The following is a 27,839-nucleotide window of genomic DNA, read 5'->3' on the forward strand; positions in this document are numbered from 1 at the left end:
TGCATAGTTCATCAATGACAGTCTGCATTTCCATTCTTGAACTGTCAAACAATATGTGAGTAATTTTAATAACATGATCCATAATTCATACCCATAAAAAATAATCAAAAGGATTAAGGTCAGGTTCTTGAAGTGGCAGGGAACAAATGTATCTGTAGTGATTTTGATATAAAGTTGCTATAATGTAAATGAAAGAAATCCAGTATGTAATTTTGAGTGTGAGCTGTAATATTATCTGCCTAAATGAAAAAATATTTACTCAAAATATATTCCTAATTTTGAAGAATGGGAGATGAAGTCACTATGAAGGAGTGCAGATATCAGTTTATTCATTTCACTGAGAAAGACTGGTCCATTAATCACATCCTTTAAAAGCGCATAGTATATTCTGAATTTCAGAAAATGATGAGAATTTTTCTTCAGTATTCAGAACGTCAATATTTTCTACAGTCTTTTGTATATTATTCTGTTATTCGTGAATATTGGGATAGAACTGTGCATCATTTATGAACAAATTAAATTAATATTATAAATCTAATTCACAAAGGAAAAAAAATTGCAAGACTTTCAGTCATTTATCTTTAATCACACCACTAAGAGTGCAATTTATTTATTTATATATTTTTTTTTGGTAGGTATAGTTGTGTGAATTTCTGCATAGATATTAATTTTTATATTGAGTGACTGTGTTAGTGAAAGCAAGGTGTATTCAAAAAGTTTGGAGTGACTTTGTATTTTGAAATTGTGACATCAGAATGAGTTGTAGTTTGTCGCAACATGTTTGGCGACTCACCTAGACAGGGTAATATCCATGTTACAAGGTAACATGGATCATCCATTTATCTGCAGTCAGTTTGAATTAATGTGCATTGAATAGAAGGTGTTTTTTTTGCCTTTTAAAATGAGTGATTTTACCAAACAGTGAATTTGCATAAAATTTTATTTCAAATTAGAGAAAAGCACAATAGAAATCCACAAAATATTAAAACAGCTTCTGGAGAAGATGCCGTGTGTTGTTTAAAGCCTTTTCAGTGGTTCGGAAAGTTTGTCCTTTGAAGGCTGTTTGTCCATTGAAGATGATCCTTGCTCTGGCTGACCTTCAAGTTCAAAAACCAATAATTTAATCAGTTGTGTTTGTGATCAGATTGAAGTAATCAACAAAGTTGTCATATTTCTTACAAGACATTTCAATCAATTTTAGCACTAGATTTGGAATGTGACAAGTTTCAGCCAAGTTTGTGCCTTGCATTCTCACTGATACTCACAGAGAATAGCCGACCGGGCTAGCCGAGTGGGTAAAGTACCTGCCCGGCAACCCAAAGGTCGCGGGTTCGATTCCCGCCTCGGGCTTGGATCAAAGTACTGCAAAAACCTTGGGAGGTGCAATATGGCCACAGAAGCCGATGCGCCAACAACTACCAAATCAAAAAAAAAAAAAAAAAAAAATCACAGAGAATGGTAAATTCTTGCACATCAGGATCTTCAACTGATTAATTGCTTCTATCATTTGTTGATGAATAGTGGGTATGTGGCTATGGCCCAAAAACAAAGCCCCAGTTCTCTCAATGAAATCTTCTCTTCTTCAAGTTTCTACTCATATAAAAATATCTTTAATGTGGGAGTCTTCATGAGCTCATCTAAGGAGAGTAGCAGATACTGCATATTCACTGTTTTTTCATATGATCAAACAGAAATGGCTGGAAAGGAGCCAATTCTCTGGGCTTCAGACAACTGGCACTTGCATTGTGAAAATATTCCTACACACTTAGTGCTTTCAATTTAAGAATTTCTAGCAAAGCACTACATCACTGTGGTCTTGTCCACCACTCACTAGATTTAATTCTCTTGATTTTTTTCTTTTTGTGTGCCCCAAGCTTAAAGAACCCTTGAAGGTCACAGATTCCAAATGACTGAGGATTTTACTCAGATCATGAAACAAATGCACAGGAACTATTAGCAATTCTAAAAGAAGGTTAACTGAAATGCTTCTGGATTGTTGTTTGTTTGTTTGTTATTTGGTTTTTAGGAGCATTAGCAACTAAGGCCATATTGCTCCGAGATATGCGGTGGTCATTCCCTGATCTTTCCGCATCCTCCGTATTTGGTGGTGACGGGCTCGAAACCCGGTCTAATCAAGAAGCGTGTGCTACGCACTGCTGCTCCTTCCCACTTGGCTACGGAGGCACCATGAAATGCTTCTGGAAGGTGCATGTGTATGCAGTATCAAGGAGACCATTACAAAGGAGATTCACCAGAAGTGCCAGTAAGCTTTATCTTTTCCCAAATTTTCTGATCACACTTTGTACATCTGATTTTTCCTACAGACTACTCCAGTATTAAACTATCTTGCATACCACTGACCTACTTGGAGCTCATGCAAATCAAATAAATTTCAAAAAGCATGTAGTACTTGTCAAACTGGCAAGTTCAACACACTTTTTGAACTTAATCATGGAATATTTTGAAATAAACTAGATATAAATTTCGTACTGCACACAAACACTTTTACTGTTGTCTGACCTTAGGTACTTATCAATTCTAAATTCTCAACACTGTAAAGCAGTGTTACCAGATACAGCATATAAAAAATGTATATAAGAAAATGAATGGTAATGGTTGTATCTTTTTTCTGAAGACCAAGTTTTAGTCATTAAATATTAACATATAATGATATGAACAATGAGAAAACATAACAAAAATTCTGATTACTTATCATACAGGTATGTAAAAATTTATGACATCTCTTCAAAATCACTTTCATACAGAAGCAGGTAATAGCTACAGTCTATGCTTTTTCACTCTGTGCAAATTTAGTGCATATCTCCAACGAAATGTTTCCCCACATTCACTGCAGTGGAAGGCATCTGGTGAGTGCACCCGTAAATGTTGCCGCAACAAGTTTCTGGATTTGAACACTTTCATACAGACTGGGCAAGGATGTCTAGGACTGGAATGAACAGCAAAATGCTGCTTTAAATATTCCTGTTTTTTAAATCGTTTGCTGCAGTAAGGGCATTCAAATGCATACTGTTCTCTTTCAAAGAAATCTGGAATAAAAAAATAATTAAATATATTGATATCAAAAGAGAGCATATATAAGTAAGGACAAAAATGGAAATTAAAACTATAATTTTTACTAACCACTAAAATTGCAAAACAACTTTTCTTCAGTTTCAAACTGAAACCCTGGAAAATAGTGCAATTTCATAGACTCCTAAGTAAAACTGAGATTGCAATACATAATTAAACCATGCCATCTTCAGATTATATTGCCACATCAAGATTTTATGTTATGAAATAAACTGGATATAAATTATAATTTCAAGTTGACTTATGAGATAAAAATAGTTTTAAAGAACAATTCATGAAACATTAACTGCAAAATCTTGGGGGAGGGGATGGAAAATTATATTTTACTCTTCACAAAGAACATACAGACTTTCTGACAGTGCAAGAGTACCTATCTGGGTTTATATGTAGTAGATAATGATAATAAAAAAAGAAAAAAAAACTGAATAAAAAATAAATAAAATAAAAAAACATATATATTTATGCTTTATGATAATATTTAATGTTTTTATTAAACAGAACAATTATAAATGTGAAACAAAATATATTTGAGAGAGATTTATGGGGTATTCTTTATAAGAAAATGATAGGAAAGCATGTAAAAAACATTTCCAAAGAAGAAAAATTACTTTGATAGATATTTTGAATAAAGACAAACGTGAATCTCTAAACCACTGTTGTGGTTTTTAGTCTATTCCTAGAATAAAGTCATTGTATAGGTGTCATCAAAGGCATGTTCAGCAAAACGATCTTGAGATTACATTTAATAAAAATGCACTTGTATTCTTCTCATATTCTTAGTAAACCTAAATTGCCTTTGAGAAGTATGAGCAAATTTACTGAACTTCCTTTGCTAGAATAGACCTATCAAATATAGTTTCAATGTTCTGTATGAACAGCAAACGAGAATTAAACTGTGATATTAAGAGTATGGAGATAGCCTTAAACTCCACAGTCTTAACAGTCATAAAAAGTATGAAGACAATATCTGACAGGTATACTTCAACAATGGATGATAATCAGAAAAACAGATTTGTTTTAAAGATATATATCAATTATTTTAATGCAGGTGTTGGCAACCCTACACATATGTTACCACACAGCATTTTGGTGGTATGATGCTTTCTAACTTTTCCATATATTATATTTCAGATACACCAATCCAAGTGGCACATGTGAAGATTTTCATAGTTGTAATGAAGAAAAATAGCAAGTCACAAGGAAAGACTGCCAAACCCTGTTTTAACAGAGCATTATGAGCAGTGTCAACATTATAGTGTACTTTATCATAAGTGTACCTTAGTTTTCTAAATAAATTTATTTTGAGTAAAACATATTCTAAATTTTATTAAATGAGTTAATTTTAATTGATATTCTAGGCCACTATGATTCACTCCACTTCATGAAAAGACACTAACTAACGATATGATGTGTATTATTTAAGTCTGTTGACAGTTTTGTGTAACTGCATAAATGATATTGCCATTTTGAGGTCAATTTGACCTTACCGAATACAGATTTCTTTTGTTTGTAACAGAGAAAAGTAAAAAGCAAAAAGAATAAAGATAATCTTTATTATCATTATTCAGAATGATTTTCAAATTAAAACAAACAAGCAAAAAAAAAAAAAAAAACACAAGGCAAAATTAATAGGTTTATTATTATTAGCCATATGGCACAAGAAAGCCTGAGAGGCTTATGCTGCACCAGCCAAAAAAAAAATCTTTGAATTACCCCCGAGAGAGAGAGAGAGAGAGAGAGAGAGAGAGAGAGAGAGAGAGAGAGAGAGAGAGAGAGAGAGAGAGAGAGAAGTAGAAGGGAATCACCAAGAAAGAGAAGAATGATGATATCCAGCTCAGGACCCTGGGGTTATAGTAAATTTACGATTTAGTTTAAGAAAATAACACTACATTATACGGTGCTTCATTTCTGTCATGATTGATTGGAGACACTTTTATTGCTCCACTTATAATGTTTGGGCCAGACCTAAAGTACCAAATATCATTTTTAATCAAAAATCAACTAACAAATGAATGTTTTCATTAAAACTTAGAAGCACCATTGTCTAAATCTAAACTCTGTCACAGGAGGAAAAGTGTGTCGCCAAACAGTCACAACAGAAAAACAAAATGCAATGTAGCATTATTTCTCAAAAACAGATAGCATTATTTCTCAAACTATTCCAAATTAATTCACATCTTAATAGTTTTTCACTTATCACTGTATATATTTTTTATTTGAATGTGATTTTTCTCTTCATTATGATTGATGTTGATATGTATCAGTGCACTAGTTTTAACTACTCTGTTATATTTGATGTATTTTTAAAAATTTTTGATTATAAATAAGCATATTATTGCTATCTCAGTACTATTACATTTTGTGGATTTTAAATACCTTTGGTGCTGGATTATTGTATCTGCCTGAAGTAAGCAAGCAAATAAATAAAAAAATAAATAAATAAACAAGAGGGCCAATATTTTGTATAGCCCCTTGTTTATTTATTTATTTATTTATTTGCTTGTAATTTCATTGATGTAGGGACCATACTAGTGGCCCCTACATCAATGAAATCACAAGTTTCAAACTGTATACAAAAGAACCAGAATTTGGTGGCTCAAGGATTGTACTTTTTGTAAAATACTAGTTCATAATCTTATATACATTCTGCAAGATATGAGGCTCTCAGAGAAAAGAGAAAGCTTCTGAAGGATATCTGAATTAAGCCACATGCTGGTTGCATTTGAATGCCATAAAAATAAACAAAACTTAAAAATTAAAATATGCATTAGAGTGAATCATGTAAATCAAAGTATTCCCTTAGTACATTTTTCAAGCTGCATCACTACTTGTGTTAAATTCAAGAGGTATAGACATAAGAAATTCACACACCTGATGGTACAAGTTTTTTTTAAGATGACTAAACATTATTTAAAATTTTTTAATTAAAAAAATTTAAATAATGCTAAAATAATGATGAACAAAAAATCCCTCTATTTAAATTTTATTTATTTTTATTTTTTGTCAAAAGACATCTTGAATGGTGTAAAAAGCACAAAAAGATAACATAGTTAAGGTTGTTTTGAATTTAACTATAAAACATTTTCTCAGGATTCTCTAATACCATTTTTAAAATTAAACATCATGATTGATACATATATTTGAATGCAAATGAGAAAAATAAGTACTGATCCTAAATTTAATATCAGAATATCACTAACTAATAAAGTGAAAAATTATAGTAATACTGCAATAGATAAACAAAATGTTTTTTTTTTTTTTTTTTAATATATATATATTGCAGTATTACTATTTATTATATATATTTGACAGGAAGAAATAAAAACAAAGCAAAATATCAAATATAAAAGGAATAAATTTAGCAAAATTAAAGGACACATAACAGAGCAGAACCAATAATGCATAAATTAAGACACAATAAGCAATAAATAAATAAAATAAGGCACCTGGAGCTCATGGAATCAATTCAATTATAATTAAAGGAGCAGCAAAAGAGGGAAGTGAACCCTTATTTAATTATGATAGCATTTTTGAATCCATGGATACTCTCATAATTATAGCCAAGGATTTCAGTGCACATAAGTCTGTCTCTCCCAAAATGGGGTATCAAAGGGCAAAGTGAGCCAATACAAAACTGTAAGTTTGACTTCTGTTTCAGCAAAAATAACAGTCATTGTTAAAGAAGTAATGCAGGATCATCTCTAAGGGTTTGCAGCTACATGGATATCGCAATCACAGCATCGATTTGTTAATGGGAGATCTTATCTGACCCATGTGATTAGTTACTATGACACAGTGACAAAGGAACTGGATGCAAAGAACAATTTTTACATTACATACTTAGATTTGTGTAAAGCTTCTGACACTGTCCCACATGAAAGAGTGCTGTACAAATTGGAGCAGTGTAACATTAGTAGCACATTACTGCTAAAGATGAAAGGATGGTTAAATGGAAGAAACAGAGGATGGTTATAAATGGGCACTGCTCTTCTTGGAGTAAAATTATAGTGGCGTCCCTCAATGTGAAAATATAAGTAGTGGCAAATGATCCAAGAAAGCAAGCTTGCATAGCATCAGCCAACAAAAAAAAAAAAAAAACCTTCCCAAATCACCTGTCCATTACTTCCAATAGTTCTTCAATTTATTCAAACTATCCACTTCTACAACAATAGACAGAAGTTTATTCCAACAACCAACCACCAGCTGGTTGAAGGCAAACTTCTGCACATCTATTCTGCAATCATTCTTCCTCAATTTGAATTTATGCCCCTTCATGTGTGTGTAGTCTGAGAAAGAGGGAAAATCCCATCGGCATTCAACTTGCTCAATTCATTCAAAGACAAACATCTCAATCAGATCACCTCGCAGGTGCTTAGTTTCTGGACATTGAAATTGTCAGAAATTAATGCCCTTACCTTTCTTGGTAAGATTGTTTGTTTGTTTGAGGATATTTTTGGTGCATGGGGGGGGGGTATGGCCATAGTGCGCCATCTTGGTAAGAGCATCCTTTTGTTCCCCCTCACCAATCTTGTTGTCCTTCCCTGCACCTGTTCCAGGAGCTCTGTATCCTTCCTAAAATAAGGCATCCAGACTTGTATGCAGTACTCAAGATGTGGCCTGACCATTGTCTTATCCAAGGATAGTTCAATAAAGAATATCATAATTTTTTATGAACAGCTGTACTGATTGCTATTTCTAGCTGAGCAGTGGAATTTAAGAATTTATGTACCAAACCAAGATGTATCACACTGCAACTGTGCAGTCAATTCGTGCACATGGTGTGACTTTGGCAGTTGGTCAAGTTTATGCCTGTTTAGTTTTGCCTACATAATAATGCACGTGGCATGTGAGGAACAGTATGGTGCTCTCAAATTTTGTTTCCATCTCAAGAAAACATCAGCCGAAGCATAGGAAATGTTAAAAGAGGTTTATGGTGAATCCACAGCTTGCAGGTGGTATAATATGTTAAATATGGACATAGGTCAATCACAAAAATCAGTGGTCCTGGAACTCCAAACACTGCTGCCACCACAGAAATCATAAACGTTGCTTCTGTAATAATAACAGTAAAGCAGAGATGTTGAGAATATCAGTAGCAAGCATACACAGTATTCTCCCTGACCATTTGCATTTGACATGTGTTCGTGCATGCTGGGTTATAAGACTATTCACGCTTGAGCAACAGCAAATTCACATGGGTGGATAATGGATCATGACAATGCAACACCTCACATTGCTCGTATTGTCTTCGAGTACTTAGCCAGAATTAATGTCAAATGTTTTCCTCATCCACCCTACAGCCTTGATCTTGCACTCTGGGGTTACTGCTACCCCAGAGTGCAAGGTCAAGGCTGTAATGAGAGTAATCAAGGTTGTTGCAGTAGCATACCTTGATTACTCTCATTAACCCCTCTACCAACTTTTGTATCATCTGCACACTTAGACATTAAGCCTGCTATACCCTCATCAGTATCATTAATAAACAATAAAAAGAGTAAGGGGCAACCAAAAAAGATCCCCGTGGTACCCACTTATCACATTAGTTCATGAAGAGCTGTGACTGTTTATAACCACTCTTTGTCTCCTATCAACTAACTATCCCTTTGTTCACAGTAGTTGCTTGCCTTACAAGCCATGTTGCTCTGATTTATAAAACAATTTTACATTTTTCAACAGAAATGGACTGCTGGAGAAGAACAGCAAGAAAATCGAGACTGGAGAAAATAAGAAACAAACAGATTTGACAAATGATGGAAGTGAAAGCTAATATAATCCAGGTAATTGAAACAAAAAACCTGAAGTGATATGGACACACCAGAAGAATGGAGAAAGATAGACTTCCAAAAGTGATTATGAATTTGGTGGCACCAGGAAGAAGGAAGACTAAGGGAAGGTGTGGATGGAGTACAAAAAGACATGGAAAGATGAGAACTGAGGGAGGAAGTTACAGAAAACAGAGAATTGGTGGAGGAAGTTACAGAAAATAGAGAACTGAGGGAGGAAGATACAGAAAACAGAGAACTGTGGCAAAAGAGACTGGAATAATAGAAGCTTGGTTTTCTTTTTTCAGGTCAAGGAAAATCCATTGCATAATGGAAAATTTCTAATGATGATCCTACATGTGGTACAATATCAATGGCTTTACTATATATACAGTAGTATCCAAAAATATGGAGCAGCTAGTACTTAGTATTAGTATTAGTAACGGCCGCATGGTGCAAGAAAGCCTATGGCTTATGCTGCACCAGCCAAAAAAAAAAAAAAAAAAATCCGAACAAAACAATGATAAAAACAAAAACAAAAAAAAAAAAATAAATAAATAAATAAAATAAATAACTAAGTAATAATAATTAATAAATAAAAAAAAATAAAATAAAAAATAAATAAAAAGGACATTAAACCTATCATCCTATGCGCTTCCCTTACCCGAAAGTACTATCCAGATGACCTTTGAATTTCCCCAAACTGTCGGCCTCTACCACCCATGAAGGCAACTTATTCCAGTAATTTATAACTCGCTGGCTAAAATAAAACTTCCTGCAGTCCAATCTAAACATTTCCCCCCGTAACTTGAATTTATGTCCCCTAGTTCTAGCACCATTTATAATCTTGAAAATTTTGTCCTCATTCATTTTACTGATGCCTCTCAGAGCCTTAAACACCTCAATCAAATCTCCTCTAAGGTGTCTAGTTTCCAAACTCTGCAACCCACATATTCGAAGTCTTTCTTCATAAGGACACCCTTTTGCCGATCTCACCAGGCGAGTTACCCTTCTTTGCACCCTTTCAAGAAGCTCGATGTCTTTCTTTAGGTGCGGTCTCCATACTTGAACACAGTATTCCAAGTGTGGTCTAACATAAGCCTTATATAATGGGATTATCACGTCCCTATCTCTACTTGCAAAAGTTCGATAGATCATCGATAGGACACCATGGGACAACATACTTAGCTTTATGCTGTAGAAAAATATATTAATTAATAATGAATTAAACAAATGATTATTATATATTAAAATATTCATATGTTTGCAGTTTAAATTATGTATGTATATGCAGGATGCACATGTCAGTTTGCCAAGAAATAATTTATTTATACAATTTAAATCTCAAACTCGATTAAATGCTTAAATGCCCATATTAGTCTATTTATATTATATCTGCACAATGCTACTTATGACATTTAAATTAATTGTCTTCTAACTTCTCCACTAATGCTGGTGTTTCCCAAGGTTCAGTTCTGTCTCCCACTCTTTTCTTCTTGTATATTAATGACCATCTTCCATTGACTGGAAATCCTGTCCACAGTTTCTCTGACAGCAAATCCAACAAAGGAAAAGAAGAAAAGAAATCTTGCAGATCATCCCATTCTGCATTCTTGTAATGCCAAACAACACAAGGTTGAGAATGGCTATTAGAGAAAGGCTTCATTGGAGAAGAGACCATCACCAAGTTGTGATCTGAGGTGCCTAGATGACCACTCACCTTGACCGTGTACCTAGAAGGGTTGTTTGTGAGAAAAAGATCAAGCGTGTTGGCTGTGTGGTTTTGATTGTTTGGTATTCTGGTAGGTCATTAGTAGTTGCTAAAGCCTTAGCATCTCGACCACCTGGGTCCAAGTGACTAGAAAATGGAAGCCAGCTGGAGTTGTAAACAGTAAAATCACCAGGCGAGGACTGGAGAAAGTCATGTTTCAAATAGAGGAAATCAAAGGGTTCCAAGTGATTAGTTCAGTTGGGAGAATTATATAGGCAACAGATGAATTTGATAGAATGTGGTAGAGAGATTTTAAGAAGAGAAGATTGAAAACGGAATCCGGATTATTATGTCTCTGACAGGGAATATCATAGTGGACACAGTACCACCTTTGAAACGAAAGGAATCATACAGAGAACAATTCAGACACCTGAGATGAGCAATAGTTGAAACAATTGATAATTGGGATTCTGTCACAAAAAATTATATAGGGTTTGGCTTTGCCTTCCCTATATATTTTTAACTTAACAGAACCTTATAATTCTGTAAATTTACTGCATTGTAAATGAAATGTGGAAATGAAAATAATAAAAATTACAAAGAAAATTAAAAGTATTCCTATTTTTAAAGTTCTCTTAATGCATTCTTACCAACCTTTGAACAAACCCCAATAAAATGTATACACCGTTTTAAAAGCACTTGAACCCTAACATGAGATTACAATTGCAATACCATGTCATACAGAAAAAGATAGAATTTGAGTCCTGTCTTATTACAAGGAATTTCCATGAGGTTTTTATTCTTCTTTTTTAATACTGTGCTTTAGTTAGCTTTAGGCAAGATTTACATTGGTTTTCTCCTTATGGAAATTTAGAAATAAAACCTACTCATGCCTCACCAAATTCTTCAAAATAACTACTAATTCTTTTTAAATATTTTAGATGTACGTACTTAAATAATTAATTTTTGTTTAGTTCTTTCAAATTTTATACTTTTACTTTCCAGGACTTATTCATAATTCTTTTAAGCATAAATTTACAGAATTACAGTGGTGCCTCGCAATTCGACTATAATCCGTCGCCGAATTAGAGTCGAATTGCGAATTTGTTGAATTGCGGGTCAATATTTTCCATATAAGTTTATGGAAAATTGATTAATTTGTTGTCGGAGAGAAATACACAGTATTATTGACTTTACTAAATTCTACCATATAACAAACAAAATTACAAAATACATAATGAGTACATACATTTCATTGAGCCTTAGATGTTGGAAGGATGTTTTATTTATCTTGTTCTACCCTTTCTCTTCTCCTCTTGGCTTGAATGGGGATGAGGAATTGTTCAAGGATGGACTGTCTCTCGCTCTTTTTCAAGATAGCCTTGAAGTGATGCATAGTAGTTTTTAAACAAGCAGACCGCACCTTCTCCCAATGGAATAAAATTTCTTTAATGACAGCTGTTGGCATCGGCCCCTTTTCCCTGTCTTCTTCTTCTTCAAGTGAAATTTCCTTTTCTCTCTCTTTTGCTTCCTGTTCGCTGAGTGTTTTGAGTTCTTCCATGGTTGGTTCATCATCGTGATCCTCCACAAGCTCTTCCACATCAGCCTCATCAACTTCTCCTATGTTCTTTGCTGTCAAAATGATTTCTCACATGGCCGCAGTTGCTTCTGATTCTTCAGCGGCTTGGACTACATTGTTGTCATCCCGAAAAAAGGAAGGAACGAGTTTCTTCCATGATGCACGAAGGGTCCTCTGTGTCACTCCCTCCCAGGCAGTTTTAATAAAGGAAATGGCATGAAGAATATTGAACTCAGTCTTCCAGAACTCCTTCAGTGTCTTATCAGAAGAATGAGTCACGTCAAAAGCTGTGAAAACAAAGCCTTGGTGTAAAGTTTTTTAAAACAGGCAATTACTTCTTGATCCATGGGTTGGATCAGTGATGTGGTGTTTGGAGGCAAAAACTGGATTCAATTTCAAAAATGTTGCCAAGTCTTGGGGGTGGGCACTAGCATTGTCAAGAATCAGCAGTGCTTTCAAAGGTAAACTGTTGTCAATGAGGAATTTTTTATGCTCGGGGCAAACTCCTCAAAAATCCAATCTTTGAAGACTTTCTAGTCTACCCAGGCTTTTGTGGATCTCCATGTCACTGGCAGTTTGGACTTGATGATTTTCTTCCCAAAGCAGCGAGGATTTTTAGAGTGGTAAACGAGAAATGGCTTTACTTTAAAGTCTCCGCTTGCATTTGCTGCCAATAACAAGGTAAGCCTATCTTTCATAGGCTTATGTCCTGGGAGCGTCACTTCTTCTTGCGTGATGTATGTTCGATTTGGTAAGCGCTTCCAAAATAACCCAGTTTCATCCCTCTTAAAAATTTGCTGTGGCAAGTAGCCTTCCTTCATGATTAAATCTTCAAATTTTTTCACAAACTCTTCTGCAGCCTTTTTATCTGCACTAGCTGCTTCCCCATGTCTGAGAACACTATGTATACCTTTTCTACCTTTGAATCTGTAAAACCACCCACGACTTGCCTTGAATTCATCAGTTTGATCTGAGATATGTCCTGGAATTTTCTTCTGCAATTCTTCAAAAATTAACCTAGCCTTCTCACAGATCATTGCCTTACTTACTAGATCTCCTTTCATCTGTCTTTCTCTAATCCAGGTAAGAAGCAGCTTTTCCATTTCTTCAATGATTAAAGATCTGTTTCTGTCAGAAATTTTCATTGCTCCAGCGAACACCCTAGCACCTATAATCTTGTCCCTTTGTTGCCAGAAAGTTGCCACGGTTGACCTAGGGATGCCATACTCTTGAGCTACATTTGTAACACAATATAATAGCGTAGCTTAATTTAATTTATTATGATACTCACCTCTTTATAATCTGCATTGATGTTGGAATAAATTGGATGATAATTTTAAATTTAAGTTAGCATGAATGAGTTAAGATTTAAAAACAGAATTAAAATGTGTGCAAGGAAGTCTGTAAGCTACGTATGTAATTGTTCTACCTTTCTGCACTTTTTCTATAATTTCTTTCTTCTTTTCTATGCTCAACCAAGTGTGTTTCTTTCCTGAATTATTCCGCTGTTCACTTCTCTTTGGACCCATTATCAAATTTCACTCAAAAAATAAATAACTGCCAAAGCACAAAATTTTTTACTTTATGAGAAATGCAGAATTATAAATTAGCACAAACAACTAGAGCAAACGTGAACTCAGACTACAATTATTAACGAGATAATGTTGTCTCATAACTGAGGAAGAACTGACGGCATACCTGTAGCTATCTTTGAGGGCAGCTAACGTAGCCGAACGACTGAGGGATCTATTCCTGCTTTATCTATCATTGGTTAAATGTTACTCTCACTCTTTAATACCATTGGTTAAAATGTATGAAGCAGCCGTCTAGTGCTATTTAGTAACGTTAGTGCTATTTAGTAACGTTAAACGCAGTTACGTAGTCCAGCAAAGAATTCTATCGTGCAATATCATGTAGCGTTTTCTCTGGCCCGCAAAATCTGACTGTCGAATAGCGGTACGTCGAATTGCGGTACATCGAATTGCGAGGCACCACCTGTATAAGGTTCTGTTAAGTTTAAAGCTTTAGTTAATAACAAATTTTAATACTAGTACTAATTGATTGTTTTCCCTACTAAAATATTAGGCAATTCTAATTGGCAACTTAATACTCTTCATGTTATTCTCACCAACAACCTTTCAAAGCAGTTTTTTAAGGCTAGCTGCTTTTTAGAAACCTCAGATCACAACTCAACAATGACAACTTCAAGCACTGAGTCTCTCTCATCACCATTCGCAGTCTAGCATTTGGACTACTGTTTTAAATCTCCTGACTCCAACATTTTTCCTGAACAAATCATTGAAATCACATCTTTAGGAATGAAATCTTTTATTTAGTGCTTCCTTGCTAAAGCCACTAGCAACTACTTTATCCAAATAAAAGATGACTTACTAGCAACATACTTTTTCTTGACCTCCTGCACTGATGAACTTATTAAATCTATTCATACTTTTCATTGAATTATGAAAAGATTTATTAAGGTCATCAGTGTCGGAATTAAATAAAGGAAGCATTGAATACGGTATGTTCATTACACACCCTACTCAATGTCACTCCTCTTTTTTTTTTTTTTTTTTTTTTTTTTACTGTAAGAAAACAGACAGATGCTAAATAATTGTGAAGCCACTCTTTCTCCATCACTTTTATTGAAAGTGATGGAGAAGCATTAACTTCCAGTTCTTACATTATTTGTATTTCATTTGGTGTTCCTATGCTGCTTTCAGTAACAACTAGATTTATAGATGTCTAAGGCTCATTTTTGAATAGCTCATGCTGGCTGTGGTATCGGTTTCACTTTTATATTTCTGAATTGCTTTACTTACTTTATTTTACTTTCATTCAGTTTTGAATAAACTGAGTGATTACCCTTGTAATTTGGACAAGATGGTACACTGGCTGTGCAGTCATTTGGTTTCATGAGGTACCTTGCTTTTACTCTCCTCGGGATTCTGAAGTGTCAAATGTCATGGTCTTTATCTGTATGAGAGTTCCCTTTCATCTCAAGTTCATTCTTTTAATATTTGCTATGTCCAGTGTTTCCAACTCTGCTATTTATTCCTTGAAAACATTGAAGAAGCCCTATTCAGAGCTAAGACCTATACATGAGTTTAATATGTAATGGACTGTAGTTTCAACTGGATTCCATTAAACAACATTTTTTAAAGTGCTTTTCTTATTGTTTTGAATCTGCTGTCTCTCTACCAGTATGTCTCCTGATCAAAGAAGCCTTATTGCCTTTGGAGATTCAAAAACTTTTTTTATGGATTTCTGTATTAATGAGACTAAGTGTCCCACTGTTTAATCTCTTCCTGTGTATGATCATTCTAAGCATAAAATGTGTAGTCTGTCTGTTCTCTGTTATTTGGCTGGAAAGGGGATTGTGTCTGGGTTGTATGTTGGTTTCCTAGGAACTCCTTTGGCAGTCCTGCCAGAGCAGTAGCTTATGCTCCTAGTCATTTCCAGAAACTGCAGAAAACTAAAGGGATCTTTTTTACTTTATGTTGGCTTCTATTCCAGCTTCACAAGTAATTTCTGGCTTCCCTACACCCCACAAATCTGCATCTTGTATACAGAGGCCTATGCTACTATGTAAGAAAATAGGAACAAAAGGTAATGAACATATCAATCAACATCAATGTAGGCCCTAAAATTGAAAAGCCCAGATGCTAGAATGAGCTCAGCAAATGGCAAGAATGTTGGTCAACCAACTAGGGTAGTGGTAACTAAATTGTATCCCCAGGGTTGACTTTGCACATGGCAAAACTGTCACAATATGGTTCTACCCTAAAATATTCTCTTCATATTTCACAATTTGTCATGGATTCCTAAATGCAAGTACCTGATCTTGGCCTTTCAATATTGAGGAATATCTTTGTGGAGAAAACAAGGTCTGGGTACATATGCTCTCTCAGTGCAACTAATACAATGACCAAAGAGTGCTCTTTTGCATACTTAGTTCAGGACAAGAATGTAAATTAAGAGAAAGCATGGCATCTTCATTCAGTTTAAAGACTTACCTACAAAAATCTTTCACATAGAATATTTCAGTTGCTAAGCATACAAGGAAGATCAGCAGTCATCCCATTATTCCAATGGTGACTCTAAGGCAGCCAGTTTGATTGATTCCCTGAACTTCTCTCTTCCTTCCATCCATCCTTCTTCTCCTCTCTACCCATCCCTTTGCTTTCCTCTCCCTATTATGTTATTTCCTCTGTTATTCTTTTCACAGGTGCTCACTCTCTCTCTCTCTCTCTCTCTCTCTCTCTTTTCCTTCCCCCCACTTTTTTCTAGCCCTTTGCACATGGGATGGAATTACTTTTGCTGGTGATGCAGGAACAAACCAAGGAACACTTCCAAGGGTTTGGCTTTGCCTTCTCTTGGAAATAGCATTTTTACCCCCTTCTGCTAATGCTACTAATGGGGCAGGATTACTTTTTTGCTGGAGCTATCAAGTTGGTTCCTGATAGCATGGGATACTACTTTTTTTGTCTCCTTGGAGTAGGATGCCTCCTGCTGATGGCATCCAATCCAAACCACTGGGATTCAGGGGTTTGGATTGCACCTCCTGTAAAAAGTCTCTGTTTATCACTTTTTTTTTTCATCTTCAGTACATCTTTGTTGTGATGGTCTGCTTCCTCATGGCTTGGACTGAGTATTGGGAAGCAGCTTTCCTGGTAGCAAAATGGCCAAGTACACAATGCACACAAACACTACTTTTTCCATAAAAGCGTAGTGTAGTGTAGTGCCTTTGTAGTGTTTTGTAACATGGTGGAGTTGAACTTCTGTTCATGGGCAGTGTAAGACTACATTTTTTTTTTTTTTTATGTGAACCCCAAACACGAGAGGTATTAGAACCTATAGTACTTAGTACCATGCTTGGGTTGGAGGTTGAGAAGACGAAAGAAGATATTTGTTGACATTGGACTTGAACTTCTATAGATTGTAATTTTCAGGAAATACGTATGAAGGAAGGTTGTTCCAGAAAACGGCAGTTGAATGAATAAATGAGGAAGATGAAAAGTTGGTACTGTGGGTTTGAAGTTGGACAGTAAATGGATGTTGGCTGGTGGCGGCACGTGTTCGGACTGTTTTGAAAGAGAGAGCAGGAATTATAGAAGCCAATTCAGAAGAACAGTGCCCATGGAAGTATCTGTAGAAGAGGCATGCAGCAGAAACAGTGCGTCTAGGAGAAAGCAAGTGGAGAGACTCTGTTAGAGATGAATCATTAATTAACCTAACTGCCCTCTTCTGAATGGAATCAAGAAGCCTGAGAGAGGTTTTGGGGGCACCACCCCAGATGTGGGAACAATATTCCATGGCAGGGCGGATTTGCGATTTATACAGAATGAGCAGCTGTTTGGAAGAAAGGTAACGCCGAGAGCGAAAGAGAAAACCAAGTTTTTTAGATGCAGAGGAAGCAATATTTGTAATGTGCTTGGGCCAAGAGAGATTAGAAGTCAGGGTAATCCCCAAAAGAGATATATCATTTTGCCTAGAAATTGGAGTGTCACTAAAGAGAAGCATAGGAGCAGAAGAATCCTTTTTGCGAGATATAAGACAAGACTGAGTTTTAGAAGGGTTGAAATCAACTAAGTTGTCTTTGCCCCACTGGAGAATTGCCTGAAGATCGGCATTTAAGGAATTGGCAGCAGATTTTCGAGAACTTGAAGCTGATTGAGCAGGACAAGGTTTCTCAAAATGGAAAGTTGAATGCAATGTGCTATCATCGGCAAAACTGTGGATAGGATTTCCAGTCAGTGGAAGAAGGTCATTGATATACAAGAGGAAAAGAGTGGGGGAAAGAACTGAACCTTGGGGGACACCGGCATTAGTGGAGAAGTTAGAAGACAGAGAGCCATCTACCATCACCCTCAGTGAGCGATCAGAGAGAAAACTGGATAACCAATTACTAAAAACAGTTGGCAAACCATAAGATGGAAACTTGTTTAGAAGACTTTTATGCCAAACACGATCAAAAGCCTTTGAGATGTCAAGAGCAACTACTTGTGTTTCACCGAACCTTTCCATTGAATTAGTCCATAAATGGATAACATAAGCCAGAACATCACCAGTGGATCAACACTGACGGAATCCATACTGGCGATCGTTGATCAGACGGAAAGTTTCTAGGTAATTTAAGCGTTGGCGGTTAATTGATTTCTCCATTACTTTAGAAAGAGTAGAAGTAATTGCAATGGGACGATAATTGGATGGGAGGGATTTGTCACCCTTTTTAGGAACTGGCTGGATATGAGCAAATTTCCAAGCAGAAGGAAAAACACCTTTGGAATAAGAAAGTGAAAAAAGGCGGCAAAGAATAGGAGTAAGTTCAGGAGCACAGGTTTTGAGAACAAGTGGAGAAATACCATCAGGACCTGGAGCTTTCTTAGCATCAAGATTCATCAAAATCCTTCTGATATCCTTTTGATGGAAGACCACAGGAGGCATTAAATGGAGCGTGTTAGGAATGGCGGGAGGTGTTTTACCAAGATCATTAATACATGAGTTGGAAGAAAAATGGGATGCTAGCAGGTTAGCTTTATCCTTGGCTGAAGTGACAACAGAACCATCTGGTTTGGACAGAGGTGGGAGCAGAGATGGGCAAAAGTTGCGGCCAATAGCTTTGGCAAGAGACCAGAATGCTCGGCTACCATTAGGGCAAGAAGCAAGTTTTCTACTCTTAGCCTGTTCAAACTCTAGTTTGGACTGATTAATAACTGCTTTACAATTGTTGCGAGCTTTGGTGTAGGCAGAAAATGAAACTGAAGAATTAGAATCAAGCCAATTACGATATGCAACATTCTTCTCTTGGACAGCCTTAGCACATTTATTGGAAAACCGAGGTTTAGATAAAGGACGAGATTTTAAAGTGGAGTGTGGGATAAAGGATTCCATTCCTGCAAGAATAATTTCACTGACACGATCTGAGCAAACGTTGACATCAGAATTTTTGAAACAGTAATCAGACCAAGGAAAAGAAGTCTCGCAGGTCATCCCATTTTGCATTCTTGTAATGCCAAACAACACGAGGTTCGGAATAGCCATGAGATAAAGGTTCCATTGGAGAATAGACAATCACCAAGTTGTGATCTGAAGTGCCTAAAGGCCCTCTCACTTCAACCTTGTACTTAGAAGGGTTGTTTGTGAGAAAAAGATCAAGCGTATTGGCTGTATGATTAGGATTGTCCGGTATTCTTGTAGGTAAATGAACAATCTGTGCTAAGTCATTAGTAATTGCAAAAGCCTCAGCATCTTGTCCTGCTGGGTCGGTGTGACTAGAAAACGGAAGCCAGCTGGAGTTGTGAACATTAAAATCACCAAGGAAAATTACTTCACTGTTAGGAAAGTTGGACTGGAGAAAGTCAAGTTGCAAAGAGAGGAAGTCAAAGAGCTCCAAGTGATTAGTGGAGTTGGGAGAACGGTAGAGACAACAGATGAATTTGACACAATGAGGTAGAGAGATTTTAAGCCAGAGAAGATCAAAGAGAGGAGATTCCAAATTGCCAAGTTTCTGACAGGGAATATCAGAACGGACATATGCACAAGTACCACCTTTGAGGCGAAAGGAATTATACATAAAATAATTTGCACATCTGAGATGAGCAGTAGAAAACTAAGATTCAGCCAGAAAAAGTACATGGGGTTTGAAAGACTGCAAGTGGAAATGGACATCGTTGAGATTAGAATTGAGACCACGTATATCTGTGAAATGAATTAGGAAGTCCTTGGGAGGTTTAGATATTTTCGCAGATAAGCTTGCTCTATTATTTTGACAATTCATGGTGTATTCAATAGTAAGAAAAAGTGGGTGGGACATGCTGTATAAAGTAATGAAATTTTTGGATATGGCGTACATGTGGTAAGAATATACCCAGATCCTTGACATAACATGGCCTCGACAATGCTCCCCGCATACACACTACTCGAACTCCCTCCAGTCACTATCTGGCAGAGTAGAGGAGCAAGATTATACACTAGCTGATCCGGAAGCCTCCTAGAGAGTTACCAATAGGTTTTGTCCGGTGTACTAACTAGCGGCCGGCCTGCGAACACCGTTTTAGAGCTGTACCCTCGAAATGTAAGGAATATTGGATCTTGCCACGACATTCATCATAACCTCAAAAATCATTAATCATACTGCATGATGGAAGAGATAGGGAAGGGTTGGCCGGACCTTAGCTCTAGAGACTAAACACGGGTTCCACCACTTCAAGCCTCCAATAAGCAAAGTGGTGGTATTTCACCGGTTGATGAGAGTCATCTACCACCTAGTACTGCCTGGTAACATAGAGGGGCGGCGTTCCTCCATGTGGTGTGGGCGCCACACCTCGACCCCTGCTTACGTTGGTTCACACCTGGGTGGTCACCCACCATGTACTTGTGCATGGAGGTTATACCCAGGATTACTAACAGTCCCACCATCGTGAAGGTGCAAGCAGAGAACTTGGCTGTCATAGACCGTCCAGACTTCGCCGAAATTGGGTCCACTTGACTTGAGTGTCACCCGAATATCAGTTCCATCAGCGTTTTAGACTCCCAGGTAGCAAGTACAGCTTGTCTGACATATCTGAGAGAATGTCTGTGACAATCTCAAGGACTTACTTACATACATATATACATACTTACTCACTCCACTTTTTGTTTGGTGGGGGGGGGGTGACTGTAAAGTTTCAGGTTTTCAGCATCTGCCCACAAGGAGGCAAGAGCAGTACAAAGCTCAAGGTCAGTATATGTTAAGAAAAGGAAAAGAGAAAGGAGGGGGGGTGATAGAATATGGTAAATGGATCCTTTTTTCCTTTATGTTAAAATTCCATCACTGCTGTGCTAATTGACTTTACAAGCACTATATAAGACATCTTCTTCTTCTCTCCACCATCCAAAATAACAAAGTGGAAAATGCAAAAACCAAATTTGTAATAAGGAGAATGGGACATAAAAAAATATAAACTGAATGCTTGAATGTTAAAAGGTAAACTCTTAACTATTTAGCAGTGGTGGATGGCTATAAAGTGCCACTGAAAAAACAAAAAAATAAAGTAAATAAACCTTTTCATATTTATTACTGATTTTTATTTATATTTCATTATTATTCATATTAATTTACTTTGATTTTTTTAAAACAAATTATTATACATGGTTAATGTTATACAGTTGTATTTGTAAGTCAGGAATGAAGCAACACTTTAAAACTGGTTTTCGTTGGTTCCATGCAGCAAATAACCCACACATGTGCACAGTAATACTTGGGAACTATTTCTATTGGCCAATGAATGGCAAAGTTGAGCCACAGCAGAAATAGCTCAAGTTTTAAATTTCAGATCTTATGTTAGTGTTTTGTAATAGTATTAGTAGTGGAAAATGATGCAAAGGAAACAAGTCTATATAGCATCAGCCATTCTAGCAGTTCTACCTTCTTCCTAAAATAAGACCTCCAGACCCGAATGTAGTACTCAGGATGTGGCCTAATCACTTGCCTTATACAATAGGATAATCACCTCCTTAATCCTACTAGCAAAACCCTATGAGCTATCCAGGCAGACTGTTTGCAATGCTCAAAAAACATCATATCTGACTATCCAAATCAGATATGATTTGGATAGTCAGATATGAATCCCTAGATCTCTTTCATTCTCCACTACTCTGAGTGTGGTACCACACAGTTGGTACATTAATTTTGGATTATTGCTACCTATATGAAGTATCTTGCATTTGTCAATATTAAACTTGCCACTTCTCAGCTAATCTGCCTAATTTATACAGATATTGTTTCAACAGCATAATTATTATTGAGCCTAATTATTGTTATAAGCAGCCTGCCAAACTTTGTATCATCTGCTAACTTAGACATTATGCCTGATATGCCTTTATCAATAGCATTAATAAATATTAAAAATAACAGCACCAGCACTGAATCAGAGGGAACTCCACTAATTATATTTTGTCCAAGAAGAGCAATACCCACTGATAACAATTCACTGTCTTCTCCAACTCAACAATCCCTTTACCTATAGTGGTAACTTGCCCTTAATGTCACACTACTCCAATTTGTATAGCAGCATTTTTATGTGCAACAGTTTAAAAATCTTTTCTGAAATCAAGTATATGATATCAAAAATATTTTTTGCATACAGTTCCTTTGTCATCACTACCAGGAGAAAAGTGGGGGAAAAATGCTATGTTCAGGAGAAGGCAGAGCCAAACCCATGGAAGCCAGAGAATCCTATGTTGTCAGTAACCAACCTGGCATCATCAGAAAAAGTAATCCCATCCCATGAGCAAAGGCCAACAAAAATAAATTGGGAAAGGAAGAGAAAGAGCACCTGTGAAAAGAACAGGTGATATTGTTCTACATTTGCAAATAATGACATTAACACTACACAAGGTCTACTAAGTTACTTAACAAATACAGGACAATGTTGAAAAAAAGTCGCTAGTTAGGATTACGTTTGAAAGTGTCTGCAATTCTGTCCAGACATGATGGGGGGGGGTTGTGTATATATAGATGAAGGTATATCAGACTTAATGTCCAGTTTGCAGACGATAATGTGAAGGTAGTCAGAGTTGTTAATGACACTAATGACAGTATGCTACTGCAACAGGATCTAGAAAAATTGAGCAGATGGGCTGAGAGGTGGCAATTGAAATTTAACATTGACAAATGTTGTTGTTGTGGGGGTTTGATGGCACATTAGTTGCTCTGGCCATAATGCACCTATTGACAAATGTAAATACTGCAGTTGGGTAGCAGTAACCCCAGAATAACATATCAACTATGTGATACTACACTCAGGATAGCGGAGAATGAAAAAGACCTGGGGGTAACTGTGCAGTAAGATATGAAGTTTTCTGAGCATTGCAGACAAAATGCAAGAATAGCTCATGGTGTTCATCAATGATATACAGCTCATCAATGATATACAGGAGTTTTTCTAGCAGGAAAAATTATCCCTTTGTATAAGGCTATGGTCAGGCCACACCTTGAGCACTGTATACAGGTCTGGAGGCCTTATTTTAGGAAGGATGTGGAGCTACTGAAACGAGTACAGAGATGGTCAAGAAGATTAGTGAATGGAACAAATGGTTGCTCTTAAGAAAAAAGAACTTAAGTTCTGCAAATTGCAGTGCCTGGAGACACTAGACACCTGTGAGTGATCTGATAGAGGTGTATAGGGCCTTGAATGGTTTGAGCAAGCTCAACGTTGATAGGATTCTTCCTCTTGCCCAGATTAATCGCCTGGGAGGACATAAATTCAAATTTAGGAAAGACAGTTGTAGAATAGATGTGCAGAAATTTGCCTATAGCCAGTGGGTGGTTGATTGATGGAATTAACTCCCATCTGTTGTTGTGGAAGATGACAGCTTAAATAAATTCATGGCAGTACTGTATACTACCCAAGTGCAGTATTTACATTTGTCAATAGGTGCATTAACTAGACAAACATCTGGAGGGAATGGGTAGATGAAATGGGAAGACTTTTTTTTTTTTTTTTTGCTGATGCTGTATAAACTTGCTTTCTTGCATCATATGCCTCTACTAATGCTAATTCAGTGTCACACAGATATAAGAAATGCAGAATGAGTTACTGTGGTGTGACATAATCATTGAAAAGCAGAAATGAGAGGAGTGTGTTATAGGCATAATGACTCTTCTGAGTACACCAAAGAACTGTACAGAGAAATAGAATGAGCCAATATATTTTAATTCATTATAATGGTCGATTTTAACATTACAAATATTGACTGGAACTTATGAATTGGTCATTGACACTCTAGATAGACTTTTGTGGATTAACTGGATGACTGTTTTCTACAGCAGCATGTTCAAGAGGTAACCAGAGGGAGTAATACAAGTACACAGAGGAAGTAATACAATAATACAATATCAAGTATACTCTTGAAGAATCTGCAGATAAAAGGAACCACTAGTTGGCAGTGATCACAGTGTACTGATGTGAGAATTACTTAGAGATGTAACTACCATCAGTGTTAAAGAAAGGGTTTTAGCTTTCATAAAGGTGACTATAGTGGTTTCAGATAGTTTTGAAATTCTATTCACTGGGACCAACTGATGATGTTACCAACAGAAACTTTTAAATGGGAAGCATTCAAGGAATTAATCTTGGAAGCTCCAAGCTTTTCACACCAACTAAGAAATACTCTTCAAGTTTAGGCCTAAATGGATGTCAGATGAACTAATTAGACTTGTGGCAAAGAAGAAAAATGCATGTCATGCATATAAATTATCAGGCAACACAGATATAAATTAGTCTGTAATCAAGTCACAAAGGAATTAACGCAAGCGAAGAAAGATTACGAGAAATCTTTGGCAAAGGATGCAAAGAAAAACAGCAAAGAATTCTTTACCTATGTAGACAATAAAAGGAAGGCGATGAATTAAATTGGTCCAGTTGATATCGATGGTTTGACTGTTGACGATCCTGCTCCAGTTACTGACAAACTAAATGAGTATCTTGCATTTACATTTACAAATGAGAAATTCTTTAGAGAAGAGGACAGCAGAAGTTTATCAAACTCTAGCAGACAGTTAAATGATTTTGTAATAACTGAGAGAAACCTGGAAGAGAAAATATTGAAGTTAAACTTAAGAAAGGCACCAGAGGTCGGGTGAATGGGACTTTGCAATTATATTAAGGGAGGCAATGAAGGAAATATGCAAACCCTTAGCCACAATTATGAGGAGCATCCTTAGATCAGGTGAGGTCCTTTTGGACTGGAGATTTGTGAATGTATCCCCAATTCACAAAGGAGGATATGCATAACTACAGAGCTGTTAGTTTAACTTCTGTTCCAGGGAAAATAATGGGTCACTGGTTAAAGAAGTAATGCAGGATCATCTAGACAAGGCTGCAATTATAATTTCAGACAGACCACAATATGGTCACAAACGAACTGGATGCAAAAAAAAATTCTGATATCATATACTTGGATTTCAGGAAAGCTTTTGACACTGTTGCACATAACAGACTGCTGTACAAATTGGAGCAGTTTGGCATTAAGAGCAAGTTTCTGCTATGGATAAAGGGATGGTTGAGTGGAAGAAGACAGAGTAATAATCAGTGGACTAATGTTATTAGTGGAATCCCCCAGGTTTTGGTGTTGGGCAATTACTGTTTTCTCCATTTATCAATGATACTGATAAAGGCATATCAATCAAATGTCCAAGTTTGCAGATGGTACAAAAGTTGGCCAGGCAAATTGGCTGAGAGGTGGCAACTGAAGCTTAATATTGACAAATTCTAAGTACTGTCTATAGGTAACAATAACCCCAACATTACAATTGTGCTGTACTACACTCAGGGTAGTGGAAAATGAGAAAGTTGTCATTGCTAGGTTTTCAGAACATTGGAGACTAAGGTCATATTGCTCTGTGTATATTGTCTGTAAATTGTGTATGTTCTGAGGATTTCTGTTTCCTGGATGAAAAACCATGCTAAAACCCATGCCTGAGACCAATTACCTCAACCAAGTTGTGAAAAAGACCCATAAAAATTCTTCCCGTCATCAACGGGATTCCAACTCAGGTCTTTTCTACCCAGTGTGGGGAGGATCGATCCTACCGACTGTGCTACCCACAAGTGAAAATGAGAAAGACCTAGGAGTAATTAAGCAGATATGAAGTTCGCTGGGCAATACAGAAGACAGGCTTCCAGGTCAGTTCATGGGGTTTTGTCAATGATATACAGGAATTTTGTTAGCAGGGAGGTGATTATTCCATTGTAAAAGGCAATGATTAGGCCATATCTTGAGTACTGCCTACAGGTCTGGAGCCCTCATTTTAGGAAGGATGTAAGGTTACTGGAACAAATAGAAAGAAGGGCAACAGGATTGGTGAGCAGAACAAAGGTGTGCTCTTACAAATAAATGCTTTAGTTCTGCAAATTTCTGCATCTGGAGACTAGGCACCGGTGAGGTGATCCTATTGAAGTGTTTAAGGCTCTGAATGGATTGAGAAAGTTCAATGCTAATGGGATTCTTCCTTTTGCTCAGACTAGGAAAAGGATGGCATATAAATTCAAAATGAGGAAGAAAGTTGCAGAATAGATATGCAGCAGTTTGCTTTTAGCCAGCAGATGCTTACTACTTTAACAAACTTCCAACTGTTGTAGAAGTTTATAGTTTAAATAAATTAAAGGAAGAATTAGACAAACTATTGGGGGGGAATGGAATGGCAAAATGAGAAGTGTTGGCTTTTTTTTTTTTGGAGTGATGCTGTATAAAGATTGCCTTTTTGCATCATTTTCTACTAATAATGCTAAAAAGATTTTCTTTTAAATTTCCTTATTTGTAATATGGCCTTGCCATTTCTTGCATCTCTTAGTTCCATTTATATTTTGATAAATTCCTTTATTCCTTAGTCAGCTTCATATGCAGAACTGTTCTTTGGTGTCATAGATACTCATAACTCTGAGATCTCACCATATTATCTCAAACATATAAACACAGCACTGGTAGTGGGGCACCTTACAGGTACCCTTTGAAAATAATGTTCCCACGTTAACTGTTAATAAATGATTAAAACTGGAATTTTTTCAGCCTTACTAAATACAGGAAAATTTTTTTGCAACAGTCTGAAGTGATTTTCTTACAGTTTTCGCATAAAAATTGAGAATGGTGACACGTCAGATGCCTCACCTCCATTTTTGCAATATCTAGACCCGTAATGAAAATAGCATAGTACTGGACAAGCACCAATGCTGTGTTAGGTTACTTGTTTTAACTCTCCCATTAGGTCAATAAATATCTACACTAGTTCTTGCTGAAAAATTTATTACTATTTTCACAGCATAGAGATGATAACACAAAACCCAGTATTCTCTTGAAATGGCTGTTATTCTATAGAAAGCAACATACATATTTGTTCACTGTGAAGTGTACGAAATTTGAAATAAATTTTGAAACAAACCCAAAAATGGATGTAACTAATAGTATTGAACATGCACAATGTGTTTGCTCTAATTTTTTAATATTTATATACATAATAAGTTGAAATAATAAGTTAATAGTCTTTTAAATTGGAACATGGAACAGGCTAAGAGAAACATTTATACTTTACATCTCATATGCTTTCTTGTAATTTTTAGCAAAATTAATTTTTTTTTTTTCAAAAATAAAAGGAGAAACACACTTTGTTTTTAAAACTTTAATACTTTTTTTTTTAAACTTAAAAAGTTATAAAAACGAAAATTGCAATCCATTAAGAAAAAATTAAATATCGGCAGTGTGTTCAAGCATAATAAAAAAAAAAAAAAAAAATCAAAAATGTTCTCCAAAAATCAAAAAAACAGAAAACGGGCACTGTCATGTGCACCACCATTGTTTTTGCTAAAAATGGGGGTGCCACCACCATTATTCTTACTTTCTTTGTCATTATTTTCATTGATTTTCCTAAGATATTAAATAACTCTTCTGCTGCTTCTCATACATAGATGAGTTCAACCAACTTCATCAATTTGAAGTGCTAGTTGTTTGTTTGTTATTTGGAGCATTAGCAACTAAGGCCATATTGCTCGGGGGATATGCGGTGGTCATTCCCTGACCTTTCCGCATCCTCCGTATTTGGTGATCATGGGCTCGAACCTGGTCTAATCAAGAAGCATGTGCTACGTACTGCTGCTCCTGCCCACCTGGCTACGGAGGTGCCTGAAGTGCTAGTGAAGACATCAAAGCTGATGTTGGG

Source organism: Mastigoproctus giganteus, chromosome 13 (genome assembly GCF_048544385.1).
Source record: "Mastigoproctus giganteus isolate SK-2022 chromosome 13, ASM4854438v1, whole genome shotgun sequence".
NCBI lineage: Eukaryota > Metazoa > Arthropoda > Arachnida > Uropygi > Thelyphonidae > Mastigoproctus > Mastigoproctus giganteus.